Here is an 11787-nt window from a genome sequence, read left to right as displayed (position 1 = left end):
CCAAAAAGGTGGACAGATTACCTTCCAAAGGCGCTGGATGCAGGCGCTACCAACTAGCCAATAATAAATCATTGGAGACGCCTATGTTCAGCATTGATTGTCCTAAAATGATGACCTGCAAAACTAGTCACTGATTCTAACTATTATTTGTTTAGTATCAATATCCGGAATCCATCATTGAGTTAGCACCTGTTTTCTTACCTANTTCCGTCATCACCTTGTTGTTCTTTAGCTGTTTGAGAGCCATCCTAATCTCGTAAGGGCTGATGTCCGGGTCGGGATATCTTCGGTATAGTGTCGAGTTAGCTTAGCTCTTGGAACTATCCTGTGGCTGAGCTATTAACAGGTTTGGTGACCGAGGTATAATATAGCTGTCCATATTTTTTTTTCGATCCCACCCAGAACCCTCAGCTTTTGTTGAATTTACACTATCATTCGCTGCCTTCAGCTGGCTTCGCCCATTAGAGTTGTCTCTAGTGAAATTTTGGAGCTTTGGTTCCGCTCTATTGCCTCTTTAATATTATTATTAGTACTAAAGTTGCGAATACATTATCTCAAGGACTTCCTTATCTAAGGACCTATTTTGATACTTAAACGTTTTGAAAACTTAAAATAATTTATGAAAAATTTCAATATCGGAATACGATATTGGCTTCAGTTCCGGAATTGAAATATCGAAAAAAATCTATCCGAAATTCCGGAGTTACGAAATTTCGGAATTCCGGTATTCAAGCCCTAATGGAGACTGCGCTTGAGACGTTAAAGCAAGTACCTGCTTGATTTTTGTTTCAGGTAAGTCCTTCTGTGCAATTTCAGAATAATCAGTGGATATAGGTTTTGTACTATCAAAAGTATTGTCATGAAGCAAAGAGGGACCGTCCCACCACAAACCTGCCGAAGGCAAATCTTCCAACTTGACACCTCGTCGTGACACGAGATCAGCTGGGTTATGTTTACCGCTGATGTGACACCAGGGAACTTCCTTGGTGATCTCATGAATTTCAGATACCCTATTCTGCACAAATGTTTTGAGTAGACTGGGTGTCATGCGTAACCAGCCCAGCACTATTGTTGAGTCGCACCAAAAATAGACACCATCAAAATTGCAACGAAGTGATTCCCTAACTTTTTCGTATAATCGTGCGCCTAATAAATCACCGCACAACTCAAGTCTAGGCATGCTTACAGGTTTGAGAGGGGCCACCTTTCCTTTTGAACATAGCAATCTTACTAAAATATTTGAATCCTTGCAAATTGTGCGCACGTATACTGCCGCACAATTTATAAACGCAGTAAGTAACACTTGGACAGTTTCGAGAAAAACGCAGTCAAAGTTTAAATTTTATTTTGAGGTGTCTACAATAAGATACGCAAATATTTGTAAAAAAAAAATATGGGCTTATAGAGCTAAACTCAAACTTTATTTTGATGTGAGTTTTTTGTATTTTATTTTATATTTTGTATTTAAAATAATTAAAAAACTGTTTATGTTGTGGCTTAACTAAGTTTTCGCTCGATACTTACTACTCATGAATGCAGTATGATTGTTCCTTACACTGCGTTTATGAGTAGTTTTCGTTACCTAAGGTACATATGTAAAATAATTGATGTAAATTTTAGTTCTTACAACATAATACATACGCCGTATCTTTACAACTTACTGCATTTATGAGTGGGGGCATGAATCAAAATAACTTATCAAAACTTTTAGTGTGCAGTAATAATACAATTATACTGCGTTTATCTTAAGCTAACAAAGCTTTCATGTTAAACTGTCCCAAATGACCAAGAGGTAAATGAAACAAGAATTACAAAATAATTGCCGAGATCGCTTTATTATTCAATTAAGAATTAAGATATGGCACCCATTGGATCATTATAAATATACCAATGTAATAACATAAAGACTTTACAAGTCACAAAACAAAAAACACAACTCCGCTTGCATTAAATCAACATGAATATCTTTTTCTTACATAGTTTTTCTTAACTAATCACAGCTTTGATAAATTATTTCTACGAGTAATTAAAAAACCCATCAAAAACAATACTTGTCAAAAAAACCAAGTCTCGCAACTCAGTTGTTCTACGGTAAAAAGTTGTGAGATCCATGTAATACCAAGTCCAGGCCAGGAAATCTTTAACGTTTTACATAAATTATTGACTTGGCCATCGCACTAAATAATTTAATTTACACGTGTTTTCATGCGATGGCCAAGTCAATATATTTATGTAAAACGTTAAAGATTTCCTGGCCTGGACTTGGTATTACATGGATCTCACAACTTTTTACCGTAGAACAACTGAGTTGCGAGACTTGGTTTTTTTGACAAGTATTGTTTTTGATGGGATCTTATTTCTTTCTGTATTTTGTAGACAGCACTTATGTATCTAGAAAACTGGACCGAAATTGAAAAATTTTACTCGACTTGGCGGTTGCACTACCGTGCCCCCAAATATTTTAGTTTTTCCTTGATTCATACACCAAACACTACTTATATTCCAAATTTGAAGCTTCTAGGTCTGCTAGAAGTGCCTTAGAGTTTTGATGATCGGTGAGTCAGTGAGTGAGTCAGTGAGTCAGTGAGTCAGTCAGTGAGTGACAAAATTAAGTAACTTTGACCCGTTATAATTCTTAAACTACTGGTTCAAATTGAATGAAATTTTAAATATACCGTGTCTTTACAATGCCTGCGTAGCTAATGAAAATTCAGCCTTCTAGTTTTATCCACAACGAAGTTACAGGCGGTCGAAAATGGCCTGAATTGCTTCGAGAAAAGGATGGTACGGCCGTGCCGCTTTTTTGCTCGACTTGGTGGGGGCACTACCGTGCCCCCAGATTACTGGAATTATCTTTTATCTATATAATTTCAATCTTGATACAATTCTTGGTACTCCTTCTAGGGCTTAATATAACTAATAAATTAAAGACTTTATAAGTAAAAAAAAATACAACTCCGCTTGTATAAAATCAACATTATAAATGTCATAGACAAATTTTACCACTTAATAATCATATCACAATCATATTTAAACATGTCACTAACATAATTGAGATCTTAATCACAGCTTTAGTAATTAAAATAACTGTATTATATTAAATCTAATTCAATTTCAGTCTAGTTAATACAATTCTAACTCTTTGAGTGGATAGAAAAGTGTTACAAATCTAAGTCAGCAAATTCTGACACAGGCAAATTACAAGTAAAAAAAAACACAACTCCGCTTGTATAACATCAACATTATAAATGTTATAGACAAATTTTAACACTTAATAATCATATCACAATCATTGATATTTAAACAATGTCACTAACATAATTGAGATCTTAATCACAGCTTTAGTAATTAAAACTAGCTTTGGTCGCCCGCTACGCGGGCTACAAAAGCTAGATCTGCGATGCTGGCCGCTCCGGGCTTCGCCCTACGCGGCGCTCGGCCTGCGGCCTCGCATTCGGAGCTCGGCCTTCGGCCTCGCAAAAATTACACGGGGCGTTTATCGTTTGTCGCAAGGCTCTTTTGCTTTTTTGAAGTAACACAAGTTTAACTGTGGTAACTCTCGGGATAACTGTATTATATTAAATCTCATTAAATTTCAGTCTAGTTAATACAATTCTAACTCTTTGAGTGGATAGAAAAGTGTTACAAATCTAAGTCAGCAGATTCTGACACAGGCAAATTACAAGTAAAAAAAACACAACTCCGCTTGTATAAAATCAACATTATAAATGTCATAGACAAATTTTAACACTTAATAATTATATCACAATCATTGATATTTAAACAATGTCACTAACATAATTGAGATCTTAATCACAGCTTTAGTAATTAAAATAACTGTTTAGATTCTGATACAGGCAAATTACACCAGAACCGCCTTCTATTTTCAGGCATTAAAGGAACTAATTTTTGAATAATTGCATTCTTTGTGGCTTCAGATATTCCTTTGATTCCAGATTTTTGTGTTGGCTCTGGAATAATTTTTTTTGTTACGTTTTTTACTTTCAAAAAATCTAAATGTTGATGTTCATCATTATGCTTTCTTTTTATTAATAATGTAAAATTTCCCCTTCGCACTTCAATAGCCATTATGTCTTTTAAATACAATCTGGGTTCTAACTTTTTTAGCTTGGCTTGCGAGGATTCATCTTGAAAATTATAAAAATCTGTTACGTGCATCTCTTTCACAATGGTTTTGCTATAATTACATTTCTGTACAGCATAATAAAAGTCATTGAAATCATACACTTTATTTTTTCTTTGCAATGACAGTTCCACTTGATGGTGGAAACTGTCAGCGGACATAAATGTGTGCCCAGGCTCAAAATACTTAATTGTTATCGTTTGAGTAGCAATCTCATCGCTATTGATTAAGTACACCAGGAACGTTAATAATGCCCAATTTTTGTTTTGCGCCGCACAATTGTCTGCCCATATGACTATGTTGGCTATATCTCTATGATACAAGAAGAAAGCACGATAAGCGGAAATAATATCTTCCTGCCGCCTACCTGATACTGCTTCAGACCATATTACAGCAACAGGTAAGTATTTGGAGCCTGAGCCCAGTGGCACAAAACTTTCATTGAAAGCTATGATTCTTGGGCAGAAAATTGCAGCTTTAAATTGGTCCATCCTTGGTAGCATAATTACTTTTTGAAGATCAGCTGAAAAATAAATTGTATCATCATTTGTTGTAATAGCTCTCTGCGCATCTCGTTGATATTCTTGTCGTGAAGTTGTATATTTATATTTGTGTTCCATATAGCCAACACAAATTTGACAGGTGTCATCAAAATTGTTTACGTGGTTCTTGTCGTGTTGCTGAAAATAGCAGCAAGTTTCACATTCTTCGTTGCCTAAGTTTGCAAAGGAGATGTTTAAATCTTTGCGAACCACCTTTCTGTATACTTCAATGGAAACTTTCAAATCGGGATATTCAGAACAAAAGTTCTCGTGCATAGATTTTATAGTAATATCACTGGGCAAGTATAGACGATTAGGAGCATGTTCCCGTCTATAATGAGATATGGTTGGTTTGTATTTTAGTAATGTTCTTTTATAATATTCTTGTCAACATTTTTTGTTCTTGTATAAGATCCCTTCTTATTTTTCTGATCACTAACTGACTTCTTTAGTACTGAAATGAAATTAAGGTTTTATTACTGATAACTAATTAAATTAAGCTAAAATGAATTCAAATGAAATGTTTATTGTACTCTACTGTAAAATGTATTAATAGGTATCAAGAAATAAAAAGTAGTATAGGATAATATAAAACATTTATGAAATAAGATTACTGTTTTTCTTACCTGACAAAACCCTTCGATCGTTGCTTGGTTTAAAGCCCAATGTAGTGAGGAAAAATTTTTTGCAAACTGATATTTTTGCTGAGTCCTCCGAAAAAAAGTGATAGGCAAATGTTGCTTTTCTTTTGGGATTCAAAATTTGTGTCTCTTTTCGTCTTTGTACTTGTTTTACAGTAACCAATCCTTTGATAAAAATTCCTTGCGATTCCCAATCAAAATTGTTGTATTCATCGTGTATCTGTTGTCTTCTTGCCTGGCTAATATTATTCGCACACTTTTTTGTACATTTATTATCACATGGGTCTTTTAAGGCACATTTTCTAGTTTTAGATGTTTTATCTTCTCTTCCCTTTCTTGTAAAGTTTCTGCGAATACTTTTCTCTTGCTGATTTTACCTCTTTTTGTTATGTATAGTTCTGTTCCGTTTTTGTGAGATGAGTATGGCTTATGGTTATTACAGTCGTCATTCAAAATAAACATTTGAAAATGATCGGCACATAAAAAACACAAGCACTTTAAACAAGAGGTTGTGATTTTATCATTACACTCAACATATTCACAATGCTGAATGCTCTGCTGTTGATTTGATTCTTCAAATTTTTCGGTAGTATCAACTGCAGCTGTTACATTATGATGTTTGTTTATTTTCTTCTTACTTTTTTTACTTATCGTCTGATCTGTATAAAACGGCATATGGCTTTGACAGTTATTATATGAGGTTGTGTCATCAAAGTGCTCCCAACATAAAAAACAGAGGCACTTAGCGCAGGTACTGAAGACATCCGATGTACATTCTATAAATTCACAATGCTGTGAATCGGATTGTCTGCCGTTAATCTGGTTCTTGTTTTTAAAATTTGGTGTTTCATGTTCAAAGTCCCGCGATTGCGCTACAACGTCGATATTTGCACTGTCAGCTGAATCAGAAGAACTGCAGCTGGAAATCTCATCTTGTACAGGAAGGTAGTCTTTATCAATTTGATCGTCATCGGAGTTCGCAAAAGGATCGAGATCTTCTAACCCTGATTTATTACTGTCTTGACTAGTAACAGATGGTGGCATCAATTCATGGCATTGCAAGTTACAATTATCAGATTTTTCATTCGGTTTTTCAATTGTACATAAATTGTCTTTCAGAATATCTGTATCAAATGACTGAATGAATCTAAATGAGTTGTTGTATTCATTGCGATAATCAAAAATAGATGGGAAATCTTTATTATCAAGATATCTACGCCATATATCAGGCTCGTGTGTCACCTTTTCAGTCTTTTTTTCATTTGCTTTTAAGACAGACATAATTTTATGTCTTCTATGAGCCATTTTGGAAGAACCTAGAAGAAAAAAAACATTTACAGAATGAATACACGTATGTTTTTGAGTTTTGATTATAATATTTATTTATTTATTTACACACACACACATTTACCATTTTCACAGGCTAACCCAATATAGTACATGTCCAAACACATTAAAATAATCAATAATAACATAATCAAATATGAAAGTACTTACATACAATTTCGCGCCACTAAATACGTAAACCCGCGTTCGGCGCACTCCCGACACACGCGCGACGTGCGGCGTACCTCCTCCTAGAGGGAGAACTGACTGGGAATGTTGCCTGCGCGTCGAAATCCTGGCGGCGCCCACCCCTCCCTCGCCCCTTGCCGGGTATTATGAATGCAGTAAAATACTTCGCTGCGTCAAAAAATTTGGCGCAGATTGATTTCCATTCGTATTTTCCGTAACATGTATGCAGTAAATGATCTTATGACATCTTAATGTTTTCGTATTTGGGTATAAACAAACATGCGCACATAACATAAATGCTGTAATAGTCAGTTACTGCGTTCATTACATGTTACACCTAGGCAGCACTCTGACAAACCTTAATATGTACGCAGTATAATTGTAATTACTGCATTAATATTAAATACAAGTTATCTGCTTTTCCTATGGAAACATGTCATTAAGTGATTAAGTGAAATTACTGCACATATACTATGTGCAAGGTGAAATTAACAATTGTCGAAACATAATAAGAATGATGTAATTGGCACATACTGCACTAATGCTGTGTAGCAAATTAAGTAAGCATGAGTATTCACGTAATATTAAGTTATTAAGTGCTCTTACTGCTAACATATTATGTGAATAAACCTAAAATCTGCTCCTTACTGCGTTTATGATAACATGTATCTTCCGTTCTAAGATAGAAAAAAACGGGTCTTTGATTCTTATAGATCGCGATGTCAGGATTCCGAATATATAAAACAATCATAAATGCAGTAAGTGGTACTTACTGCGTTTATAAATTGTGCGGCAGCATACACAGGCGCCGTACGCTGTTTCTGAGGCGTCGGTGAAAACATGCAATTCAATGCGCTCGGGATCACTACCGATGACATGACGCGGTATGTGTATGGTATGCAAAAATAGGCAACGCGTTAGCAAACCGGTTCCATCACTTGGACGACTAGGGCGACGTCACTTGGAACTTCGTCGTCCCATCCTAATTTCAGTAGCCACAATTTTTGCAACAAAACTTTAATTGTCACTATAAAAGGACTCAGTAGGCCCAGTGGGTCAAATATCTGTGAAATGTTTGACATAATACTGCGCTTAGTGATTTTACTGTGTTCACTTTTAAATTGCGTTGAGTAGTGAAACTCGTCATTCTGATTACAAAAACCTAAGCCTAACGTTTTGGAACTAGCCTAGCCTTCAAACGATCATTGCAAACGTTGTGATAGGGATAGAGACATGCGATTTTTCGTTTTACGAAGGTAATACGATAGAGAATAATACAAAGTAATAAAAACTACCGGTTATAGGGGCATTTTTTGGAGAAATTTATCAAATAAACAAAAAAAACACGAATTTTTAAGCGGATTTTTTTCAAAAAGTATAATTTTTTTTATTATTTGTTGGCCTTTTTTGTGTATTTTATGTATTTTTTAGTATTGCCTGTTATTTAGCATTATTACTGTTTTTATTTTATCAAGATATACCGCTTAGTTTAAAAGCTATTATGTTTTCTTTACAATAAGTAATTGGAAGAAAAAAAATTCTATAAAAAATTAAAAAAAATCTCAAAAATTTTTTTGACCTCTTTTTTGTCGATAAAAATAGGTCTAGTTTCATCTATTTTCATATGTACACTTTAACGTGACTCACACTGTATATTTGGTGCTACTGATTCATTATTTTTAAAGTTAAAACACCATTTGCGCAAAGGAAAACATGCTGCCTCCTGTAACTCTTTTGCGGTTTGTTGGCAGATTGACAACAATTTAGATAAATCGTCGTGACCTGTAATCATATCGTCCACGTACATGTCCTCCGTAATGACTCTAATGACGTCACTGTCCGTGCAATTAGCAGCTACCTTTTTTTTTTTTTTTTTTTAAAAATCGATTCTCTGCCATTGAATAAGTTTCTCCTAATGTGTCAGGTGAAGTTTTAAAAGGAATACTAACGCAAAACCTCCCATTCTCATCGCGCCTCGTAGTCTGAACAAAATGGTTTTCACATGCACGCTCCTCTTTGCTGTAGATGTCCTGAACCCTAGGCAACTCCTCTAATTCCCAAAACTTACGAAGCTGAGAATCAAAAGACTGTGTAAAGTTACAGTTACTGTAATTAAAATGTTTCGCATTAGTGTAAATGGGGCCTGAAATGATCCAACCTAGTTTTGTATCGTGTAAGAATGGGCCGTTACATAATCTAATTTTTTCAGTATTTAACAAATCCCAAAACTTGTCTGCGCCTATTAGAATATCTATGTCATGAGACTTGTAAAAGAATGGGTCTGCCAAAAGCATCTTATCAGGAATCCTGATTTGTGCGCTTTGTATAGGTACTGATGGCAGTGCTGAAGTAATATTCGAAAGAACAAAACATTGCAAATTAGTTTTATAAGCTGCGGTCCGTGACTGTATATCGATGTTACACATTTGCGTAGTTTGTGTCACCGAGTTTCCAACGCCACGTATTTCATGAGTGGACTGTATTAGTGGTAAATTTAGTGAATCGCATAATTTCTTTGTAATAAAACTGCGCTGGCTGCCACTGTCAAGCAATGCACGCGCGGTGTGATATTTATTGTGAATATCTGCTATTTCAATCAACGCCGTAGAAAGCAAAACAGGTTGATGGACACTACTTAGATCGCATCGTAAATCATCTATGTGTGCCTTGTTTACCTGGATCGAACCAGATGTGTTCAAATTATGTGATTGCGTTGACGTCGCGGGCGTGGCGGAGGCGACGGCCTGTTGCGGCGCCTCGGTAAGCGGTTCCTTAATAGAGTGCAGCGATAACATTGATGCAGGCGATTTGTGTGCGTTTAAATCGTGCGTATTGCGGTGAACTAGCGAGTTGTGTTTATCGTTACATAATCTACAAGGCCCGAATCGGCAGTCTGCAACCGTGTGGCCCTGACGCAGGCAATTAACGCATAGGTTATTCTGTTTTACAAAATTTAGTCTACCTAGAACATCAGTATCTAAAAATTGCTGACAAGAGTATAGTGGATGCGGCTTTTTTTTTGCGTCAGGAAAATGTATTGAAATGCATACCCACCGGTCCGGGGGTTCCGGTGGGTTATGTGGGGCTCTCCCTGCCAGAAGGGCAGGGCCTACCCACTAAAAACCTGACGGGTCCCTCGGGTGGCGCTTAGTGGAGTAGCACGTAAGGCGCCGTTAAGTCGTTCACGTGCGTACCCCCACGCTTTGGCCGCAGCCTCACTCAAACTGTCGCCCTTAGAAGGGCAACTCTCTCCGAAGCGCGCGGGGACTCCGCGCGCACTTCGGGCCTCAATGTTAGGAGGCAGACGCCCCCGCGTCTACCTCCATGAGGCTCGCCGTCGTGCCGGCTCGCTGCGCCGGCTTCGGCTTTTGCGCCGGCTGAGGGCAATCTTTTGCCCCCAGCATGTGCTCCACGGCCTTACCAGCCGCTGCACACAACAAGCAGCGGGGAACCTGGTACGGGAACACCTTAGCCTTATGGCCCTCTTCACCGCAGCGGAAACAGAGTCCACTGCGGTCAATGCCAGCGAATTAGCAGCTACCTCTTTCAAGCAGCGGCAACTCAAAAAGGGGGCTGATGCTGTACCGTATGTGACAGTATTCAATTGATAAATGCGTAACGGTTGCGAAGGTTCGTCCCGCCAAAGAATTAATTGTAAATTTCTTTGTTTAGTATCAATAAAACACTGTCTGTACATTTTTTCTATATCGGCACATGCAATATATTTATGTTGCCGAAACCTTAACAAAATGGCCACTAAATCGCCTTGTATTGGTGGGCCAACCATTTGTAGGTCATTTAATGAATGGCCTGTGGATGATTTTGCGCTTGCATCGAACACTACCCTAAGTTTAGTGGTCGTGCTGTGCTCCCTGAACACGCCATGATGTGGCAGAAAATAGTGAGGTTTGCCATAGTTAAACACCTCAGACATGTGACCTAAGTCTATGTACTCATGTATAAAATCGGTGTACAATTTTTTATAACTCGGATTGCGTTGTAACCGTTTTTCTAACGCTAAAAATCGATTCTCTGCCATTGAATAAGTTTCTCCTAATGTGTCAGGTGAAGTTTTAAAAGGAATACTAACGCAAAACCTCCCATTCTCATCGCGCCTCGTAGTCTGAACAAAATGGTTTTCACATGCACGCTCCTCTTTGCTGTAGATGTCCTGAACCCTAGGCAACTCCTCTAATTCCCAAAACTTACGAAGTTGAGAATCAAAAGATTGTGTAAAGTTACAGTTACTGTAATTAAAATATTTCGCATTAGTGTAAATGGGGCCTGAAATGATCCAACCTAGTTTTGTGTCGTGTAAGAATGGGCCATTACATAATCTAATTTTTTCAGTATTTAACAAATCCCAAAACTTGTCGGCGCCTATCAAAATATCTATGTCATGAGATTTGTAAAAGAATGGATCTGCCAAAAGCATCTTATCAGGAATACTGATTTGTGCGCATTGTATAGGTACTGATGGCAGTGCTGAAGTAATATTCAAAAGAACAAAACATTGCAAATTAGTTTTATAAGCTGCGGTCCGTGACTGAATCTCGATGTTACACATTTGCGTAGTTTGTGTCACCAAGTTTCCAACGCCACGTATTTCATGAGTGGACTGTATTAATGGTAAATTTAATGAATCGCATAATCTCTTTGTGATAAAACTGCGCTGGCTGCCACTATCAAGCAACGCACGCGCGGTGTGATATTTGTTGCGAATAGGTATCTGCTATTTCAATCAACGCGGTAGAAAGGTTGATGGACACTACTTAGATCGCATCGTAAATTATCTATGTGTGCCTTGTTTACCTGGATCGAACCAGATGACTGTGTTAAAATTATTTGATTGTGTTGACGTCGCGGGCGACGCGGAGGGGATGGCCTGTTGCCGCGCCTCGGTAACCGGTTCCTTATTAGAGTGCAGCGATAACATTGATGCAGA

The sequence above is a fragment of the Ostrinia furnacalis genome, unplaced genomic scaffold (assembly GCF_004193835.3).
Source record: "Ostrinia furnacalis isolate ACB-3 unplaced genomic scaffold, ASM419383v2 OfSCF0239, whole genome shotgun sequence".
NCBI lineage: Eukaryota > Metazoa > Arthropoda > Insecta > Lepidoptera > Crambidae > Ostrinia > Ostrinia furnacalis.
The sequence above is the reverse complement of the archived record's forward strand: the minus strand, read 5'-3'. Positions refer to the sequence as shown.